Raw genomic sequence first — 23,595 nt, 5'->3', positions numbered from 1 at the left:
AAAAGTGAACTCGCCCTCTTCCATTACACAAAAACGAATACTCTCAGTCATATTATTTTCATTAGGTCCATAAAGTGTATTGATGCGATCGGTTGAGTGATCCTCTGCAGCATGCTCTACTTCGTTTAGCCCTGCTTGAAATGTAGTCTGCAGAATATCCAGTCCGGTTTCATTGGTAGTGCTGTAATGATGTCCACCCCTTGACTAAAATTTAGGCATGAATATCAGCGATATCTGCCTGCATATTTTCCGTAGGTAGGGAAGTAGCTTGGACTTGTCATGTTTTTCATCAAGACTATTTAGAATGTACAGTTTGTCATCTGCACTGCCTGAATCTGAAGCATAGGGTCATAATGCGCCTTGCCCTTCTCTTATATGTGGATCCCAGTTTTGTTTCTATCTTCTGCCCAAATGTAAAAGCAGGCAAGGTAGCGTTTTCCTTCCGGTGGTTTACATTCATTCCATCAAGACATGCGGGGGGCGGGGAATTTATGGAGATAAAACAGACAGCTGTTGATATTGAGCGAAAATCTCACAACTTTGTTAGGGTTCTTGTGGCCAAAGTCTGATTTAAGAGAACTTAAATAGTACAGAAGTGAAATAATGAAAGTATTTAGGGTTACGTGAATGATGTTGATCCACGAAATATCACTGTAATATTTGTCACAAATGGAAGATAGTAATAGATTTTAGTCAAATAAAGTCTCAAATCGGAGGTTGATTAAGAAATAATACGGACTATTTTATTTTAGAGAATACATACTTTACTGCCTTACCACTACTATTTCTGCTACGTCGCAGCGCTTCCGTAAGTGTTTTGTTTGTCTAACACTGTCCTGTTGCTCACTGAAGTTCTTTGGTGTCGTTTTATTGTTTTTTCTTATTCGATGTCATATGATGGGCTGGCACGTCATGTGCCCTAACTGATTCATTAAACGATTTATTGGTCTAGGGATCATGCTATTTTCTTTATTTATATATAAATATATTGTACCAGGAGAAGTTCTTGGGTAAAGGGCATGAGTAGGAACTCAGGGAGTGAAACTAAGTTTTGGAGCCGATACAGAGTAGGATAGACTCGCAGAGCGAATAATAGATGGTTATAATTTTTTAAAAAACAATTTATTGATTCTTCACCCTGCAATATGATTATTGGACTCAAATCTGGCATTAAAATTAAAAATTTAAACTAATCTTCTTGAATTCTGTTCATGAAAATTAAATGAATGTCACTGATTCCAAAGTCTTTCATATGTGAGAACACGAGGTATTAGATTTCCACCTAAAGTCTTTCTAAATATGAGCACACACTTGGAATTGCAAATTAACATGAGAATTTAAATTTTTGTTGAAAGTTTTTCAGTTTTTCAGTTTGTAAACCTTAATGTATAGCACAATTGAAAAGCCTAAAGTTCTTCTATGAGATATGAAAATTAAATTTGAAAATTAAATTAATCACAAAAGATGAACTTCTGAGAAATTATGTGAACTCTGAAATATTTGTTCACACGCGGCACTGAAATTTTCCACTGTTCAAAATTAATGAGAAAATTTTAGTCAGTTTGTTACTACTCACTTAATGAAAGAAATGTTGCTACAAATGTTGAAGGACGGATGTCTGGAATGTTCCGTGGAGAATCAGGATCGGCGATGTTCCATTAACACACCATGTTGACGTCCCTCGATGAGGTGATGATTGCTGGAACTGGATCGTGTAGAATTGCAGCTCGTTAAGGTGATTTTTTGCACACGGAAAATTCACTTAGTGCGAGTAGTTATCACTGACACTGTCATTTACTGTCGAACACAGTTTATGGCGTAATTGAACTTTAAGACGTTAAATGAATAATCACAGTCCTTTCTGTATGAAATACTATTTAAAGTCGTTACTAAGAACGTCCATAATTACACAGTTCACAGTTGAAAATGGCAAATCACAGTCTATAATCACAGTCTTTGAACACGGTCATTAAGTCACTAAGGATTATTTTATGATTATCTGGTTATTATAACATCATATTACCTCAGAAAAAATTCTAAGTATTCACCCAGTTTATTACTGTAAGTCGTATACTAATATGGCATGAACACTACGTGAATAAAGAAACACAGTTCAATGCTCGAAAAGAAATGAGTCCTGGTAATTCTACACATTCATTTCTGTTCATTGTAGAAGTTCAGTATTATGTGAGGTAAACTAAATCCACACGTAATGCTATACTCTGTGAACGTTAAATATTTGGTATTTGCACTTCAATAAGTTCACTCGTATTACATTCTCAAATGTCTTTAGAATTAGACCGTAGTCGCGACGCGATATACTAAATACAGTGCGACGTCTTTTATATTTTTGTCGGCGATATAACTTCGTATTCCGGAAACGCGACGGCAAGTACTTTCACCGTGACTGCGCGGACATACTGTACGAGGGTCGGTCTCCCCTCTGTCTCACTCACACACACATCTGTGTACTCGTCCTTGAACTGCTCTGCTCTGCTTGTTAGCCTTGACATATATACCGGCGCTGGGAGGGGTGTTTCTCTTGGTCATGTGAACGTGAGTGCATAATCTTCTTAGAATTTAAATTATTATAACTCAACAACCATGGGATGGATTAATTCGAAATTCACAGGGATTAACTTTTATGACGTCCGCTACAATTCAGCGTTTGTCCCGTTGAAATTGGTTAAGGCGTTGAAAAGCTTGCGAAAAGAAAGTTCTTTTCGAGAAATATCTCTAGGGGAGGTGAGCTTCGAGCGACAGGTGACGTAACTCGACTTCGCCTAGTGCACTCGTGGAGTCTGGCACATGCTGGAACATTCCTTTGCTCAGTTGTTCGTACGTCGGACGGATATTTTATGCTGGAATAACGTTTCTTTCGATTGATATGGGCCAGGACCTAGGCTTTCCTGGTACAATATATATATTGGTCCAGGGATTATGCTATTTTTATTTCAACAAACTACCCACGCTGGACATACGCATAAAATGGTTTCTTTCCAAAGTCTTCAAATCTAGCTGGCATTTTAAATGTTCTGCAGAATCTGAGTTCTAATGTAAAGAACGTGTTATATTCAAAAAGGGCTGAAAATCCTTCTTTATTCCAAACGTTATATTTATTGCTAAAAAGCAAGCAGTGCCAAGAAAACAACTTCTGTAGAGCTGGAGTGGAGCACAACCATGGCAATTCCTTCAACCACGATCGTTTGAAGCTAAGACTGTAAGATTTACAGGAATGTTTCACTTCTTTTGTAGCACAAATTTGCAATGATTCAGTAGGGCGACAAAAAGTACAACTTCATTCTGATCTTCGTTCCTCCAACGTGAAAGTGGAGTTTCTAATAAAATACACACTATGTCATAAACATGATACATGTTTAAAAAAAGCAGCACAACACTACGAATGAACCACGAAGCGTAAGTACTCGTACTTCACACAGGATGACGCAGGGAAGACGAAACATTCCGTTCTTCCCGCAACTTCGCTTGCACATTTCGCTATGAATAAAGTACGCGGTTGACGTCACGGTTGTCATGGCAACTGCCGAGGTAGAGCCAGCTGCTGAATCACTCGTCTTCACTCAAGCTCACGCGTCGTACCGTGTAGGGTCACTAGACCTGACGGTAGGGGTCATCAGTTGGGTGCAAAGTAGCAAGCCACGCCTCCTGACGTCACACGATCTCTATGTTCGCTAAACGAAGCAGAGCGCCATTAGTCTAGTGATGGTGTTTACCTTGTCAACAGTGTAAGGGTTTAATTTTTCTGTGCTGTGCTGTGCTGTGCTGTGCCATGGTGTGTTGTGCTGTCGCCGGTTACTATAACCACGATAGACACCAGAAGGATTTAGCCTTTAAATTTCATCGTTTTCCGAAGAACAGTGACATTAAATTAAACTGGATTAATGCCTGTAAACGGCTGACTCGTTTTCTATTAAGATTGCGCGTGTGTTCTCTGTACACTTCGACAACTCGGACTACATAAGGGACTTCAAGTGTGAGTTGTTAAACCTTCCAATTAGACGTGATTTAAGGCCTGATGCAATATCACATTTAAATTTTCCACTGAGTAGTAATGATTTAGCGAGTCAGTCCTGTAATTATCGTGAAAGAAGGGAACAAAAGCGAAATCATCGTAAGGAGGTACAGCAAATTTCACCATTGCAGGCGCCAACTGAAGCAGGAAATATTAATAATGCAATCTTGAGGAAGGAATTAGATGACTAAAGTAAACATCTGTGCTTCTGTAATGAGAATATTGGTGAAGTGACTGCAGAATTGGAGTTAATTAGACTGGAAAATTGTGACTTAAAACAGCAAAATAAGGATCTTCCGGACCGTCTTTGTGCAGCTAATACCGAGATAATAAAATTAAAAAATAATCAAGTTTTTGAGGGTACTTTTTCTAAAAGTCAACAGCAAGCTTTAGTAAAAGGCAGATACTCAAGCTGGTCATCTGAGGACATTGTTAAGGCGGTAATCATACGGTCTATATCATATAAAGCCCAAACATAAACAAACTTAGGCACATTAATTCTTACAAGAAGGGGTTGATGACCTTGGATGTTAGGCCCCTTAAAACAACAAGATCATCATCATCATCAATTCTTACAAGAGGTGTAAACGAACTCCTAATGAAAAAGGAAAAGTGTGTGAAAAATTAAGAAAGTTGTTGGATAGACTGATTTAAAAGTAATGTAAAACAACCCGATAACATCTAGATGTAAATATTTTGTGTGGTATCTATATATATAATGTAAATTTATGTATGTAGTTTTACCACCATAATATTAAATAGGACTGGGTGAGTTGGGCGTGCTGTTAGGGGCGCGCGGCTGTATGCTTGCATCCGGGAGATAGTGGTTCGAATCTCACTGTCGGCTGCCCTGAAGGTAGTTTTCCGTGGTTTCCCATTTTCGCACCAGGCAAATGCTGGGGCTGTACCTTAAGACCACGTCCGCTTCATTCCAACTCCTAGGCCTTTCCTATCTCATCGTCGCCAAAAGACCTATCTGTATCGGTGCGACGTAGAGCCACTAGCAATAATATTTAGGCGTATTTATTAGGTGTTTTTAAATATCGAACTTTTGATCGCATTTTCTGACTATGAGGGTTTTGTCCGTAGCACAGGTCTATATGGCCTAAGCCTGTGGAAGCCTCTCCCCCCAAAAAATGTGACCCCTGGTATGGTGGAAGGAGTTGACGTTTCTTCAGGGGCCTTTTTACCAATATTCCACCGGCAAATACACATTTATAAATAATTTCTTATACATAAATATAATATTAGGTGTTTACAATACTACTTAACACCAACAATCCGCCAAAAAACGGTAAAAAAACATCCCATGCGATTGCTCATGTTTCTTTAATTTTAGTAACTAGTTTTAGAAATACATCTATGTAAAAAAATTGTTCTAAAATCACTGGATGGATAGAAAATACGAAAACCGAACCGTAAATACTTTATTTGCGAGGTGAAAGATAATTTAGTACTGAGAAAGCTACTGGAATAGTTCGTTAAGCACAGTGTTATTATATTATAGTACGCGCACCTTTTAGTGATAGATGGCCACCCTAATTCTGAATCGGTCGACCTCGGTTATCTTCGAGATTCGTATCAGCAACCTTTGAAACACAAACTAAGAGTCGCTTATGCATCGCTGTGCGACATCTGGCGTACACTTAACGTACCGGTACTCGTACTGTTGTTGTTTACACAGCAAATCCAAACTATAGAATTCATGCTAGGATCAAGATTCGCATCGAGAAATGTTATATAATGTGTGTGTGTGTGACACAGTTGTTGGCTTAAGATAAAAAAGGTTTAGGAAATTCATATCCTTTGATCATATTATCGATTCAATTTAGATTTGATTTCTATTCTGTTGGCTGTATTACAGGAACCGGAGAGCTTCCTCCATACTCCTCAATCCCAGACAAAAATCTACCACTAAAAGTGTGCGCATAATACTTGTAATGATCTGAAAAGTATTGAATAAATTACTACATAATTATCTACACATCACAACTGGTAATTATATTTGACAAAATTGAAAAATATATTAAGCAAGTGGTTAAATAACAAGCAAATCATTGACAGAAACGCACAATTACAATGGGTCGAGTTCACTGCAAGCCTGGCAGTGGAGCCCAGACGACGTCATCAGCCAAAGCCCGTCTGCGCGTGACCCCTACCGTCTAGTCTAGTAACCGTGGTACTGTGGGTGGCAGACAGCGGGCGCTTTCTTGAGCTCCCCTGGTTCCCATCAAGTGATGCGATTTCTTGGTGCTCCAAACGCCGTACAATACCATTTTCTTTCCGGAAAACCAACAAATGTCATAAGAAAAATAAATTTAAAAAATTCATTCTGGTAAAAATAAATCGTGAAGTGGCACTTCATCTGAAAAGCCGTCCCTGTATATGACAGAAACAGTGATGACTACCAAATCGAGACAAGCAAACTAATAATTACGACATGTGGTGACCAGAATGGCGGTGCTCGGCTTTCATGCCAAATAATAATAATAATAATAATAATAATAATAATAATAATAATAATAATAATAATAATAATAATAATAATAATAATAATAATAATAATAATAATAATATTTAATGCAGCAAATGGCCATATAATTATACAGTTATAGCCATAGTGGTCAATGTATAGTTCTATAGTTTATATAGTACTTAACTATTACAGAATTTTGTCAGCGATATTTGTCTGCTTTTGCATTTTATCCAACGAGCTAGAATAACATAGAGAGGCGGAAGCGCTGCCTGGGTGAAGCTAGTAGAATGAAAGTCCGCCATGTTTCCTGTTGTCACACAAGCACGGGGCGTATGGCCTTTAAATGACGAAAAGCATTTTAGAATCACTGGGGGAGAATTAAAGACCGTTGGCGATAGCTTGAAGCATTAAAGCGAATACCGCCACTTCATCATATTGCGGCACGATCAGTTGATTGTAGGGTAGTTCGAAATCATCGCACAGTGACATACGAATAGGCCTCGAAATCGGAACAAGAGCGTTACCCTGCTTGGCTGTTGTGGTTAAGCGTACATTATAATAAAAACGATGGACATAAATATTTATGACAGGAAGCCTTAAAATCATAGGGACCTACAATAGTTTAGAACCTCATTCTGTTCATATTTTTAAAATTATTGCATCCTCATGAGTACTGTGTTCCTTTCTTAATCTGTTTACCCTCCCGGGTTAGTTTTTCCCACGGAGTCAGCTACGGATTCCACCTCTACCACCTCAAGGGCAGTGTTCTGGAACGTGAGACATTGTGTCGGGGGATACAAATGTGAGGGAGGGCTGCACCTGCTATGCTGAACAGGGGGGAGAAGGAAGCGGCCGTGGCCTTTACCTGGATGAGTAGTGGGAAACCACGGAAAATCACTTCGAGGATGGCTGAGCTGGGAGTCGAACCCACTTCTACTCAGTTGACCTCCCCAGGCTGATAGAATCCCGTTCCAGCCCTCATGCCCCTTTTCAAATTTCGTGGCGGAGCCGGGAATCGAACCCGGGCTTCCAGGGGTGGCAGCTGCTCACGCTAACCAGTACACCACAGTGGCGGCCCATGAATACTTTACCACAATAATCGTTTAGTGTCATCATTTATTGTAATATAGGGGGGGGTATCATGTTTTCTCCCATTACCAAATCATACTGGGATTACTAGCTGAAAAGTAAGCTTGAAAGTTGTCCATTATGAAGTGTGGCATAGTTTTAAAAACCAAGGCAACAGACATCTACAATAAAGGCTTCATACATTTCAAAAATAGCAGTAAAATACTGTATTTACCATACTTAGTGTACGTTTGAACGAAATAAGTGTTTTTTATGTGTGTGGTTACGTTTTCTTGGTTGTGGGCGCTCCATTTCCTTTATTTGTAAATGTGAATGAAAATTAAACAGAGCTGGAAATGTACAGAGCATAAGCAACTGAATTGAGTGGGATACCATTTATTTCTTTTCGCCCTCACAACGCATTGTTCCGTTAATTCCTTGTTCTTTAAACGAAATCTGAAACAAAATTCGACAAATAATTGCCGTGGCTATCCGTACTTTCGCTAAGTAAACAATAACATGGATTTAATTACAAACAGAAATTACAAAAAGGAATCTCGGCTATAATTCAGTAATACTTACTTAAAGTACGATATATCCTTGGTTTTATTACTCCGATTAGAACAACCATACGCTGACCTTACGGCTGGCATTCTTAAAAGCGAGAATCTATGTTTTCACTTCTTAAAACTTAGGGAATTAAATTGGCATGCACGATCTCCCTGTCACCTCAACATATGCTCTCGCGCCAATTCGCTTTGTTTTGACAACCGTTAACATGGCTGCCCCTTATCAACTTGCTTCAAGCAAGGAGCGCTGATGACAGGCTTACAGCCCCTCTATGTTATTCTAGCTCGTTGATTTTATCACATGGTATCTATCAAATTGGTCGCCACAGAGTTTGTACTGGCACAGTTCACTTGGATCATGATAGGTATCTCTCTTGCAGATTTTGTAGTGGAATCCATGAACCGCAAAGCGAGTCATAGTGTGCCTCAGTTCATAGTTAGCCGTTATCCATTCCCTGTCGATCGTCGCTTCTGTGGAGAAGAAATCTAGCCATATATCTTCCCTTTTGTCCTGAAGTTCCTTTAATAGGCTCTGGTATGCTTCTGACGAGGGCAATGATAATACAAGCCTTAGATCTTCAATATAGAATTGTTCTATGGCGAACAGGTAGACCAAGCGTGTGCAGCACAATCGACTTGGTGTTCAGCAATAGTCAATCATTACGACAAAATGTACTAACAATAGGGACATTACATGCAGTCAAGAATCTCTTGGACAATATACTGTCCACTCACTTTATCTTGATGCATTTGTGTACGGGGTGAGGAGTAAGGAGCGAGCTGTCCCCGGTATCGATAGTGCTGCCAACTGAATGAAAATGAAATCTGAATTGAATCGAGAATATGATCGATCGATATGAAATTTCTAAACCGTTATCATCTTAAGCCAACAACTATGTCACATACACATTATATAACATTATAAAACATATCTCTCGATGCGACTCTTGTTCCTAGCATGAATTCTATACTTTGACTTTGATGTGTAAACAACAACAGTACCAGTACGTAAAGTTTACGCCAGATGTCGCACAACGATGCTTAAGCGATTCATAGTTTGTGTTTCAAAGGTTGCCAGTATGAATCTCGAAGATCGCCGAGGTCGACCGATTCAGCACTAGGATGTAAATGCACCAAGATAAAGTGTGCGGATAGTACGTGAATCAATGAGGTGGTCAAGGAGGAAAATTTATGTAATCTTTGTGGATTTTAAGAAGGCTTTTGACCTCTTAAGCAGAGAAATCTCCTTAGAAACTAGCGAATATGATTGGAGCAGACAACCCACTAACCATAGCTATAAATAACATACTTGCTTACAACAGGGTCACGATACAAGGTGGCAAAGCATCCTCAGCAGCCATTATACAAAGCAACGGGGTATTGCAAGGGGACTCCGTTAGTCCGATACTATTTAACACAGCCTTAGCAGATTTCACAAATATCAACCACAACACATCGGTTGTGATGTACCAGTATGCAGATGACATAGCAATAGGATCGAACAACAGAGATGACCTACAAGCTGTAATGGATAAGCTCGATGAGTATGCCGACATGAACAGTCTCATAATCAACAGAAAGAAAACAGTCCAAATTATTTTCCGGAAAGGAGGGAGAATAGCAGCAAATGACAGGATAACAAGTAGTGAAACAGCCTTGGAAGTTGTGAATTCATTCAAATACTTGGGGATTATGCTCCAGCCCTCTTCTACTTCCTTTAGAATTCATATAAGAGAAAGGTCATTGGCAGCCATCAGAAATATGTATGATATGAAGGAACCCACTAAACTCTCTCTAAATACAGCCATGACGCTGTTCTATGAAAGGTTCTACCTGCCCTGACATACGGTTTGGAGTTAATTCGGGAACATCTAACTCTATCTGACCTTAGAGTTATTGAGAATGTCAAGGCTAGATTCTTGAAAAGAATTTTATGTATTTCCAAAATGTCACAATCAAGACTTACTTATGAGCTAGCCAGAGAAACCTTCCTTATGGAAGACATAAGAATGAGACTACAATTACCCTCCACACGACAAGAACAATAACTACTTCATATTAGACTAAGAAAACGAGCGGAAATTGACTTGGAATTCCACCGGACAGATGCAATGATTAATCGAAGCTGGACTGGGCCGAACAACGAACTGAGGAGTGCTCTGAACAGATTGGCCATACATGGTTTCCATCACAAACGTTGCGTACGACCTGGTTTTCGTGACCCATCTGTGCAGTGCGTGTGCGTGTTATGTAACAAACGATGTGATCGATAGCATTTTAGTAAATGCAGTAAAAGAACAGTTTCCTTATTGGATTACTCTAAAATGTAATGCACATTTGTGCGCAATTTCTTCTTCTTATTAAAATGTACTAACAATCGTCGTAGCAAGGAAACACCTACCTGTGGACACCACCATAAACCTACAATGCAGAACAGTAACTAAAAATGGAAGAGGAAATATACTTAAAGGAAGAAAATTGGACCTAGACATTTTAAAGAACACAGAAACTGGAGATATTACAGGAAAAATACAAAAAAGGAGATATAGATAATGCAACAACCAATATAGAAATACTCATTAAGAGTGCAATCATACGCAACATCCATCAAAACAGGAAGGCGAAGCCATGGTTCAATCACATCTGCTACAAAACGAGACAAGCTGCACTAGAGGCACTCAGAAGAGCAAGAAATTCACCTACTGACACATCCCTTAGACAATATAATGAAGCTAGGAAGACATACAAAGACATCATAAGGCAAGCGAAAGAAATCTTCCTGGCAAAAGAAGAGAGAAGAATGATATAAGAGGCAGAACGACAATGGTACATGGTACCAAACCAACCACATTTCCCAAGAGACATCCCGCTGGAAACGTGGGAGCGGTATTTTAAAAGCGTTCTACAAGCATACGAAATGCGACCAGATCTGAGGGAGGAAGATTACTTGACCATCAGCTATAAACCTTTCACGGTGGAAGAGGTAGAACGAGCGATAAATACGACGAAAAACCATAAGGCATGTGGACCGGATGGAATATATTATGAAAATCTCAAAAGTACCGTAACTAACCTCAAGGAAGTATGGACAAAACTGTTTAATGAATGTTTGAAACAAGGAAGTATTCCTCAAAATTGAACTGCCACTCTTAAGATACTATACAAAGGTAAGGGACTCACGGAAGATCCAAATTCATATGTGGCATAGCCCTAGAATGTACAACTTTCAAAATACTAACTAGCCTACTACACCCTAGTAGAGAGAGTAATACCAGAAGAAGTTCATACCAAATTGTGCATGAATAAGAAGTACAGATCCCCAGCAGTGATTGTGTGTGTGAACTTTGTAATGAACGCTATGACCGCTACCACATTCTAAGTTGTAAATTACGATTAAAAAGTATCTATGAATATTCGAGTTTGTAATGCAGAATTTTTGTGCACTTAATAAAATAAATGTAACCATTTATACAGCTTCACGAAGCCACTTTACCATTATCTTTGTTGGCAGGGCGTTTGGTCCCGTGTAAAACTGCTTTGGAATTCGTTTGGAGAGAAAAATGAATATTCCGTGGCATTTGAGTTGATGACGCTTTGGGCGCCTTCGCGCAGACGCAGATAAAATTTGTGGCGTTTTGTGGCGTACCTTTAATTCTTGTTGTCGAAGCGGCATTTCATTGCATTTGATTACCTTTCCAAAGCTTGTTCTCTGCGGGGTAATTTGTAGGAAGCTTGTGGCTGTTCATGATATCCGAGGTAAGAATGGATGTTGAAAACATTAATGCTGTAAGTTGGAAAGATAATTCGTTGCTAGAAGACTAGTTAGTACTTCATCTCAATTTCTAATTCCTCAGAAACGTGCCCTGTTGCTATTGCTATTGCAGAGAAAAAACTGTTATGCGTGGTAGTGATTATTTGCTTTCCTAGTATATTTGTATTCTGTATCCTTCCCTAATTTGACGGGGTGTGATGGTGGAGCCGGTCTTTCGTTTTTTGACAGTATTTCCGGTATTGTCACGTATACTTGATGTATTGGGTTGAGTGGTTTTCTTCCATAGTTTACTACTATAATTACTGTGCATTGAATAAGAAAAGGAAAAACATACATTTTCTTGATGAACTGTAGTAGAATTTATTAGGTACTGTTGGTGGTTTGTTTTTTTCTTTCTCTTTTTGACTACATTTTTATTCGGTAGATTCAGATAACTTAAAATGTGGAATAATAGACGGTTTTTATAATTTCATTTATTAAGGGAAGAGCGCACAAACGTGCATAAAATTAGTATACAAATATCAATACATTATAAATTATTCTTTGCTATATTCATTTAGTCTTGTCTCTTTGTACAAATTGTAAAGTGATATCGCTCACACACTTTGTTCCATAAGTTCACTTGGTCCATGGAAGTATGTATTCATGCACAATTTATGATGTCCGTGTACAGATAGTCTTGTGATGGCACTTCGCAAAACCTGGTTTGCTCCATTCCACCTTCGATCTAGCATGGCCTCCGTTGTGAAAAATTCCGGCCATATTTCTTCTTGTTTTCGTCTTGTTTTCCTAAGGTCTTCTTCTGCTTATGGTGTAGGCCTAGATGTAGCTGTTCTTTTGCAAGCATATATGCTAGTCATGACGGTGCTCTTTTTGCTACTCCCAGTATTCATTTCAGGAATCTGGCTTTTACTCTTTCTAGGGTTTCTAAGTCTGTCACTGTAAGGTGGTTCCAAATGAGCTGAATACCTTAGGTAAGAGTAGGTAGAAATTTGCTGCGGAAGAGTAGCATTGCTGTTTCTAGGGAGATCATGGTGGGGTTTTCTACGTCGTAGATCCTTCGTATAGCTGCTGCTGTTCTTTCTCTGACGTGTATTCTGCAAGAGGTTCCATTGGATTGAAGAGTGACGCCGAGGTATCGTAAATTACCAACTATTTTCAAGGTCTGTCCTGAAAACGTGATTGTGTTTTGTGCTGCAACTCTTCCTCTTCGAAATGTCATGTAAACAGTTTTTTCTTTATTTAACTGTAGGTCATTTTCGTCAGCCCAGATCTGTAACTTGTCCATTGCTTCCTGTAGGACCTCCCTGTTTGTTATTATTATTATTATTAATAAGAAAAGTGCACAAACTTGCAAAGAGTTAACTTTCATTGTTCTTTGCTATATTCCATTATTCTCTGAAGTGGTACCGGTAGTGCTTGCAGGTCTTCCCGCAGAGGCTGCATACACTCTGGTGAGGGTTCGTGGAAATTGTTTCTTGTGCATAACTGTGGTGGAAACCGTGCACCACGAGCCTAGTTACGGCGCTTTGTAAGTCCATGTTGGTCCCGTCCAGTTCCAATGTAGCATCACGTCCGTTGCGTAGAATTCAGGCCAGATGTCCGTTCTCTTGTTTTGTCTGTCCCGAAGTAGGTGCGACTCTTGTTTCGCCATTGGCAGCTGATGCCTGAACCTCAGGTCTTCCATGAGGAAGCACATTTTTGCAAGTTCGTAAGCCAGACTCGAAGGGGCGTATTTTGATATTCCCAAAGTTTTCTTTAGGTATGTTGCTTTCACACACTCAAGGGTTGAGGGGTTTCTAGTTGTCAGGTTGTTCCATATGAGCTCAATGCCATAGGTCAGAACAGACATTATCTTTGCGTAGAAAATTGTCAATGCGGTATCTAGTGCTAGTCTTGTCAGATTTTTAATGTCGTAAATGACTTTTACGGCAGCATCTGCCCTCTCCTGTATGTGAATTTTTTAAGATGATCTCGATGGTTGTAGGGTGATGCCCAGGTACTTTAAGGAGTTTGCAGTCTTTAACTCTTCCACTCCATAGTATATTTTGTCTTGTGCAGAGGTTCTTCCTCCCCTCCTGAAGTTCATTTACACTGTCTTGTTGGTATTTAGCTGGCGTTGGTTGTTTTCGCCCCATTCCTGGAACCGATCTACAGTGTCTTGCAGGGCCTTCCTGTCGTGCGAGCCTAATACAATGTCATCTGCATAGAGGTACATTTTCACGGAGTCCTTTTGTAGGATGTCTGTGACTTCTTGACATGACGATGTTGAATAGGATTGGGCTAATTGGGTCCCCTTGTAAAATGCCGTTGGTCTGTATTATGTACCTCCCTGTTTCTGGAGCTTAGTATCATGTCGTCAGCATAGGCATATAACACGACTGGAGAGTTCTGTGTTATCTTTGTTACATCTGCTGTGGCATTATTGAATAAGAGTAGGCTTATTGGATCACCCTGGAGAATTCCATTTGTCTGTTTGATGGGGGATGAGGTTCTTACACTGTCGTCGATTTCAACGAAGTTGAATCTATAAAATTATATATTGCAGTGACCAGAGGGTTATTTTGTCCAACCCTATTTATCATTGGTTACTCCTTTTCCTTTATAGAGGATTTTCATAAGTGATTGCCTCCAATTATCTGGGATAAAGCCAGTTGCAAGACATTATTGAAGAGCTTTGTCCATATGGGACCTAGTATTTCTAAGGAGTCTTGTAGATTTTCAGTATATATCCAGTCGGGTTCTGAAGCCTTCCGATTTTTCATGGTAAATACAGTCTCTTTTACTTCTGTAAGGGTTATTGCAGATATAGTTATATTGTTCTATTCTCTGTTGTCTAGAGCCAGGGTTTTGTTTTCTTTCTTGAGACTTGTTGTGAAGTGGTTTTCCCAAGATTTGATGGTTATATGATCTGATTGATTTCAAGGGGTCTTTCAGAGCTTTCTTAGCTTGCATCCTTGCGTGGTCTTCAATATATGCTGATTTCTTGAGATTTAACAGATTATCAATCCGTATATAATGGGAGTGATTTATCTTTGCTGGTAAACGTACTGATTTGAAGCTAGAATTATAGTTGTAGCAAGAGTCTTCATAGTGCATCTTGTCATGTTCAGGGCGGAAAAATAAAACAAAGTTAAGTGAAAGTTGTGTGGGTGCGATTCATTTCTAAAGTGAAATGCTGTATTTAGAGAATATTTTGCTGCGTTGTGTAGTCCATAGAAAAGTGGAATGGTCATGACTGCTTTGATCAAATGTGATTGAGAGCATGGGAACAGTAGCCTATTGTCAAATGTTTGAGCATTGCCCTTTCATAGGTACTTTTCACATAATTATTTAATCTGGTAGCTGGAGAGTTTAATTTACATTTTGGTGGCTGTAACTTCTGTATGTTTGTATGGGAATTAATGTTGTAATTGTGATCAATCATTTGAAAAAGGCAGAATTTATGTTCCGAAAACCAACGTAATTAAAAGAATTCAGCACGATTGATAATAGTCAGAATTGTCACCCGGTTCAATTGCCATGAATAAGTAGTAATAATAATAATAATAATAATAATAACAAGCAACCTAAACAAATCTCGATCCAGATAAGAATGAGAAAGCTAACTAAAGCACAAAAATGTCTTATCCATACTCACTAAATTAAAACACTACAACAGTTATAGAACCAGAAGCAACATATGCAGTAGAGACTTTTTTCACCTGAACAAACAATTATTAGTGGAATTGATGAGCAATATAGTCTTCGTTTATTAAAGTGACATAGAAACTATACACAGTAGGACAGCTGTAAGTCGGATTACAAGGTTTTTCTACTTCAAGGTTTAGCTACTGTAAGGTGTAGACTTGATCATTCTATTTTTATCTGTGTAATATCAGTCTAAAACAAATGTTCATGTTTATTTTCAGCAATAGTAACTTAAGCCTATAGCAAGTAGTGTAAGTAGTGTAGTCGTATAACTGAATATGTTGTCAAGAGAGGAAACTACTAACCCTCCGACAAGACAAGCGGATGCAAATAGAAGAAAATTTCTACTCTGTAGACACCATGATTGATAGAGGATGGACAAAAGAAAACCATGACATGCGTTCTGCACTGACAAGGCTGGGCGATGCATAGATTCCACCACAGAATATGCAAGGATACGAAATACCATGAACCCAACAAAGACTGTTTATTTAGTTTGTGTGATTAGTGCTGTGACAAATATCACTTCTGGTGCAAGAATCACAAGAGAACCGTACTAGGTTATAGCAGGGACTAACCACCCACAATTCTCTATGTACATTTGTATGCTCTTATTGGTTACATCGTGCATTCCTATCTATGAAATGTCCTTGTAAAATTTGTCACAAATGGAACATAACAATTGCTTTTACACAGTTGAAGTCTAAAATCTGCAGTAAATAAAGAAATATTTTATATTTGGAGAATATTATGTATACCTACTTTACTACTTTACAAGTACTTTTGGTGCTACGCTCCCAGTAACACACGTCTATTGTTTGTCTTACACTTTCTCCCCCTGTGGGTAGGGGCGGTAGAATAACACCCACGGTATCCCCTGCCTGTCGTAAGAGGCGACTGAAAGGGGCCTCAGGGGCTCTGAACTTGGGAGCGTGGGTTGGCGACCACGGGGCCCTCAGCTGAATCCTGGCATTGCTTCCACTTACTTGTGCCAGACTCCTCACTTTAATCTATCCGGTCCGACCTCCCTTAGTCAACTCTTGTTCTTTTCCGACCCCGACGCTATTAGGTTTGCGAGGGCTAGGGAGTCTTTAATTTTCACGCCCTTCGTGGCCCTTGTCTTCCTTTGGCCGATATCTTCATTTTTCGAAGTGTCGGATCCCTTCCATTTTTTTACCTCTGATTAGTGTTATATAGAGGATGGTTGCCTAGTTGTACTTCCTCTTAAAACAATAATCACCACCACCACTCTTACACTTTCAACAATTTCGTGTGTGATGTCTGTGTTCACTGAAGTTCTTTGCTTTCGTTTCATTGCTTCAGTTGTCAATGACATGAATTGTAGTTATTTATTGGTCCAGGGATCATGCTATTTTCGTTCGAACAAAAATAAAAAAAATGTATTGGTCCAGGGATCATGCTATTTTTCTTTCAACAGAAATCATTTTTGTAGTACTTACGATATTTCTCTGTAATGTGATTATAATTTTACCTGCTACATTCAGCTGCGCGCTGTACGACTGTCGTTTGTTTGCACGCTCGAGTAGAATGTTGCCGAGAGGTGATCAGGGCTGCCAACCTCTGTACTTAGAAACTAATGAGTGGAACTTACTATTACTGTTGCTGGTGGTGATTATTGTTTAGGATTCTTGCCGTGGACAAGACCATTGGTCTGGACAGTTAGGATTCTTCCCGTGGACAAGACCATTGGTCTGGACAGTTAGGATTCTTGCCGTGGACAAGACCATTGGTCTGGACGGTTAGAAGCCGCGAAGCGGCGTTAGGCACCTAGTTTCGTGAGGAAACTCAATTGGTCTAGACGGTTAGGATTCTTGCCGTGGACACGACAGTTGGTCTGGACAGTTAGGATTCTTGCCGTGGACACGACAGTTGGTCTGGACAGTTAGGATTCTTGCCGTGGACACGACAGTTGGTCTGGACAGTTAGGATTCTTGCCGTGGACACGACAGTTGGTCTGGACAGTTAGGATTCTTGCCGTGGACACGACAGTTGGTCTGGGCAGTTAGGATTCTTGCCGTGGACACGACAGTTGGTCTGGGCAGTTAGGATTCTTGCCGTGGACACGACAGTTGGTCTGGGCAGTTAGGATTCTTGCCGTGGACACGACAGTTGGTCTGGACAGTTAGGATTCTTGCCGTGGACACGACAGTTGGTCTGGACAGTTCGGATTTCTGCCGTGGACAAGACCATTGGTCTGGACAGTTAGAAGCCGTGAAGCGGCGTTAGGCACCTAGTTTTGTGAGGAAACACGATTGGTCTGGACGGTTACGATTCTTGCCGTGGACAAGACCATTGGTCTGGACAGTTAGAAGCCGCGAAGCGCCCTTAGGCACCTAGTTTCGTGAGGAAACACGATTGGTGTTTTTTCTTTGTGCTTTTATTCAGCCGGGGTTGGTAACACAATGAACCTATCAGCATTGATGGCAATGACATCACATTCCGTTCACGTTCACCAATGAGAATGAGAGTAGTTACGCTAGCCATAGCCGATGGCGGCTGCTGTTCTTATTAGGTTATAAAAGTAAATGTACTTCTGGGGTTGGGATGGTGGGTTCCTAGACATTGCAATGAACACATCTCTCCTCTACAAGGTATTCCAATTAAGATTTGCATTATTTTAGCTTCCTTATAATGTTATAAACTCTGGGCTGCGGAAGGAAAAATTTTGCCGCACCAGTAGCGGAATACGACATAAAGTAGTCCTGTCTACAGGCCCTAAGTATGTATTCATATTTCTCTAATAACAACGGTATTTCGTAATTTACCACAGATTTTTCACTTCATTTAAGTGAAAGCAATTATTATATTCCATTTGTGACAAATTTTACAGTGACATTTTGTAGATAGGAATGCGCAACGTAACCGCTCTTATTAATAATAATAATAATAATAATAATAATGTAAATTAATTACTATAAAGATTCTACATTCCCACATCGTTGACATGCAGTTCCGAGATTTCTGTTTTGCATTCATGTTTAATATAATCTTCTGCTAACTAAGGTAGATGATGCACGAGTAATTTGTGTTAATTTATAACTTTCACTTAGCCACCATATAGAATTCATGCACATTCATTAAATATACTATCAAACATTGATATATATTTCAGAACCCAATAAACAAAATATAATACCTAATTATTTGCAGTAACCATAGTTGTCTCAAGCTGGAGTATATACCAATTTTTGACTTCTGAGGAGAAAGAACATGGCTGAGTTTATTAATAATGTGGTGCCTCATGGAAAAATTTACAAGGAGAGAAGTGAACATGTGAACTCTAATAACTTTAAAAGTCTATATTGTTTTTCAAAAGTTAATGTGGAATGGTTAAACCAATACTTATTTGGACTGGAGAAATTGGAAACAAGAGGTGCTGCTATTAAAAGCATTTTAAAGATTGGTAGGTGACTCAGGAAACGAGTCTGGCATAGGAGAAGATCTTGGAACTCATCAAACAACTGTGTCTAAAAATCTTGTTGAGGTTATGGACCGCATTGCAGCTAAAGCTGCTGTGTGGATAAAATTTCCTGAAACAGATATGGAATTTGAAGTTGCAAAACAGAGTGGCAGGAAAAGTACTACATTCCAGCAGCAATAGGTGCTCTTGACTGCACTCATGTTGGAATTAATAAGCCTACAAAATATGGTGATGAATCTATAAACAGGAGAGGTTATGTAAGTATTACTGTACAGGCAACATGCAATGCTAACAAAGTTTTCACCAGTGTCGATGCATCACGCCCTGGATCTGTGCATAATTCACGAGTCTGGTGAAATTCAGCTGTCCAGACAACAGCAAGTCTGAATAGGGTAAATGCGTTACTGTTAGCGGATAGTGGCTATGGTATTGCACCTCAAGGAATTGCTTATAACAGGTGCATTACCAAAGAAAGAGTTGTGACCGAACAATGTTTTAGGCAACTGAAACGGTTTCCCAATTATTCAGCACAAAGTACGGCTGTCTTTGCACAGAGTATGCCTGTCTTTAAATAAAGTGCCAAAACTTGTTTGTTGCTATGTATTGCACAATATTGCTAAGTACAGGATGAGGATCCTGAACTACAACCAGGTGGCAATGTGAGGTTAGAAGATGGAAATGAGGATTACATGGCAGCTGCTGCTAATATAAGGTGGAATGGTGAAGCTAGGCAAAATGAATTGGCAGAAACAATATATCAAGGTGTTGGAGTTGCAGCAAGTATCAGCGTCTCTCTTGCTTATTGTTCACTACCAAAAATCAAACGTGTAAGCAAAACAAAAATAACTATTGTTATTCTACAGTTTGAGATTTTTACTTTTTTCCTTCAACTTTTCAACACTCTTTAATTGCTTCAGCAGCACGAAGCGCGAAGTTCAGTGTTATTGAAATTTCTAGTCTCTTCAATCTCATATTCCTCAAATCCTTAGTTTCCTTTTAGGGGTGACTTCTTTAGGGCTGCCGCCTTCTCCCCCTTCCTCTAGTACTACGACTTCCACTACAGGTGGAGGACTGTGGTCAGGTTCTACTTCCTGCCATACATCCAGACCTACTCCAACCACAGTTGCTTCTGAGAAATAAATGAAAATTTGTTTTAAGTCACTTACATAGTTTACAGTTTTATATAGTTTCCACACAGGAAGTTAATGAATTAAACGCAGCTATCATCCCAGACCCAGGATTGAAACCCGTGTACTCTGAACCAAAGGCATGGGTGCAGTTTCGTTCATATTGTCCTAAAACATCAATGAATAGAAATATCGTATCCTTAAAATCTGGAGTGTTGGCACACAAAATACTCTCTACAACCTTTATAAACCTGTTCAAGAAAATAAATCGTGAATATACTTTGAGGACATATCTGGAATTCTTGTCAGTGTTGGATTGGTATCCCCTTCCAACAATTCGTGAATTATCTTCTCCCAGTCCTTGAGAACAATTGTTTTGTTCCCAGTTTTATGAATATCACACTTTTGCTTAACTCATTTTCATGTTAACCTTCTTGGTTAAGGTGCTCGTCTCCACGTTCTTGCCGCACATGGCTTGCAGCCTTTTCTGAACTGATTCCAAGGGTTCGGATTTTTCCTTTTGAACCGCCGGCAGTTGAGATTTGCTAAAAGGTACAGCATCTTCTCGCGAAATACTGGCGAAAGTTAATGAAGAAATAGTTTCCATAGTGAGGAACAACACATACTACACGCTTCAACCTAAACAGACGGAGAATACTGTATGGTGTGTATGGTGTACGCAGTTGAGGTTATGTAGCAAAACAAAGAGCAAACGGTTGACGATCGCGCAGAACACAAGTATCTACTCGATTTCAAACGATCCTCATTGTGGTGTTCTTTAGTATCTACTCCATCGAAGGAGAACCTTCTTATTCTTACCAAATGGAGTACATACCACTTGTGGTGAGAATATACTCCGAAGTGTTCATGCTCATGAGTACATACTTTGAGTAATTTCTCAGGCTTCATTCATGCCTCCCCTTATGAAAAATGCTAAGGTTCCCTCCGAACTTTGTTTGCTGATGCTCCCTTTCATACAAAGGACTGATATCCGATGTCTATACTCTGCACAGCCTTACTTCTAAATTGAAGTTTTGCAAAACAAATTAGCATCGCCTCCTGTTGCCAGCGCGCTACGCCCGTGCGAACAGCTGGTGCGAATTGACTTATAAAATAACCTTGCATTATTAAGTTTTCTTGTATTTATTAGGTTGGAACCACAGTACATTTTCAAATTAATTTGCTGCCATTGTTGGAGCTTTGTCCTGAATTACGGAATTTCAGGGGGCGTTGTCAATTATTATTGTACAATTTTCAGACAGTTTATTCATTGACGTATTCAAACCAGTTCTGAAAATTAACACTATTCATCTTAGACCTCAGTACATATAAACAGTTAGGTACAAATCCGTTTGCGGTACCGGCATGTAGCACAATAATTCTTCCCCCCTTTCGAATGGGCACTGCCATTGTACCTTCCACAGAATAATCTGTCCAGCCTTTTCCTGCGGTGTGGTTTGCATTGATCCATGTTTCATCTAACCACACAATCAAATCAAAATTTTCCTTTATAATGTCCCTTAAAAACCGGCAGCGCCACATCACAATATCACTTATGTACATTAATACTCGCCGGCCGTTTAATTTCTTTTAACGGAATCCCAGTTTCTTTACGACAACATTCAGTGAAGTCTTGCTTCCCTTAAATAGATTGCTTTCGCTCAGAGACTCGTGTAGTTTTGCAAGAGCAGGGTGTTCTTTTCTGCGGTATTAGTCATAAATATGCCGACGAATGGCATCTTTCTGGAAACTGTCATAGTTCTTCACTGGTTTGGTCCGATTACTTTTCTTACCCGGCGTTTCAAAATTAGAGGATCCAGGAGATTGTTCCCCAGCGTGGTATTTCTCCTTTACAACTGCCACTACTGTGTATTTACTTATTTTGGTAGCATCGGCAGTTCTCTGTATGAATTGTGCTAAAGGAAGCAATGTAACACCGTGCTCCTTTTCTTTCTCAAGAGTTCTCGCACACGGACACAATTTCACAGGCCTGGCTTCTCAAGGCATGCCTTGTCCCACACCTCGATTTCTTACCACTTGTCTTTCCCGAACTACACTGAGACATGGTAAACACAACGAACTAAGTACACTAATACACAGACGTAAATAAAACTACAGCTGTTTTATATACTGAATAATTAAACCTATATTGTACTAACTAATGCTGTGCTAAATTGTAAACTACTCTATACTGTACTATACTAGAGAGATAAAGACTAATATGAAAAACACAATAATTACTGAAGGAAAATGCAAACCTTCCAAATACCATACACGCTGAGATAGGTTAACCACGTGGTGAATGTAAATATCAGAGTTGGCAACTAGGTTTCGAGATTGTGCTCTGCCGAAATAAATTGATATGAATGGCAGCTTGGGATTGATTGGATGTCTATGCTTCAATGCATAACCACCAGACAGAGCCAGAATCTGTCAGAACGTCAGTTTAGAAGTAGAGCCATGCGGAGTATAGATTATAACTTTAATTACTGCCAACTAATTTGCCAATTCATTTTTTTCTTCCAAAGAGGAACATTTAAACTACAAACTGCTGGAAAAAAAAAAAAAATTGCCAGGCGAGTTGGCCGTGTGGTTAGGGGCGCACAGCTGTGAACTTGCATTTAGGAGGTAGTGGGTTTGAGCCCCACTGTCAACAGCTCTGAATATGGTTTTCCATGGTTTCCCATTTTCACACCAAGCAAATGCTGGGGCTGTACTGTAATTAAGGCCGCGACTGATTCCTTCCCCTTCCTAGCCCTTTCCTATCCCATCATCACCATAAGACCTATCTATGTTGGTGTGACGTAAAGCAAGTTATGGTGATGATGATAAAGTACTGGTATGAGTGGAGATATTCTCATTATTTTACATCTTAAGTTAGGCTGACAGCTATAGGTACAGGGTCAGGAATAGTTTCATATACCTTATGTGTTCTTATATGTACAAATACACATTTTTCTTATCCTGTTTAAGAGAAAGTAGACTTACTTATACACAGTGAATAAACTGGTTGGGTAAAATTTATCCAGTGTGTGTTCATACTCTACAAAGCTGGGTGCACGTCCTGACTGGTTATAATATCGTTCTTGTGGACCTTATGTTAATTATTAGGTGTAACGGGATCGTAGCCAACGTCGGCTGAATTGTTGCTTATGAGATGTGTACACAATGGCTGAACACAGTGCAACACGCTGAGACCTCATACCCTACCTAAATGACCCCGCCGCGCTGGTCATTGAGGACTTTTAGTAAGTATTCTGTAGCTGGCGAGATGTAGTGTTTATAGTGCACTGTCTTTTTCTGGTATGGGCTAGAATAAATTTACTATGACCTGTCTCTCATACTTAGCTTTGACAATACCAAAATGTCACTTAGTTTACAAAAGAGTACATTTATTGTTCCACCTATTCAATACAAT

General features: G+C 39.5%; 1 protein-coding gene across 2 annotated transcripts in view; it reads left to right on the top strand.

Annotated features, from left to right (window-relative positions):
- The first annotated feature begins 11,750 nt into the window (after nucleotides 1-11,750).
- LOC136878841 (uncharacterized) overlaps nucleotides 11,751-23,595 on the top strand; it is a 322,409-nt gene continuing 310,564 nt past the window's right edge. The window contains exon 1 of one of the 2 annotated variants that reach the window (XM_067152369.2): nucleotides 11,751-11,902. The gene's annotated coding sequence lies outside the window, so the exon portion shown is untranslated. Of the gene's footprint in view, nucleotides 11,903-23,400; nucleotides 23,426-23,595 lie in introns of those variants that run through there. The other variant, XM_068229033.1, reaches the window with a different exon arrangement.

This window comes from Anabrus simplex, chromosome 8 (assembly GCF_040414725.1).
Source record: "Anabrus simplex isolate iqAnaSimp1 chromosome 8, ASM4041472v1, whole genome shotgun sequence".
In the NCBI taxonomy this organism is placed as follows: domain Eukaryota; kingdom Metazoa; phylum Arthropoda; class Insecta; order Orthoptera; family Tettigoniidae; genus Anabrus; species Anabrus simplex.
The sequence above is the reverse complement of the archived record's forward strand: the minus strand, read 5'-3'. Positions and strand labels throughout refer to the sequence as shown.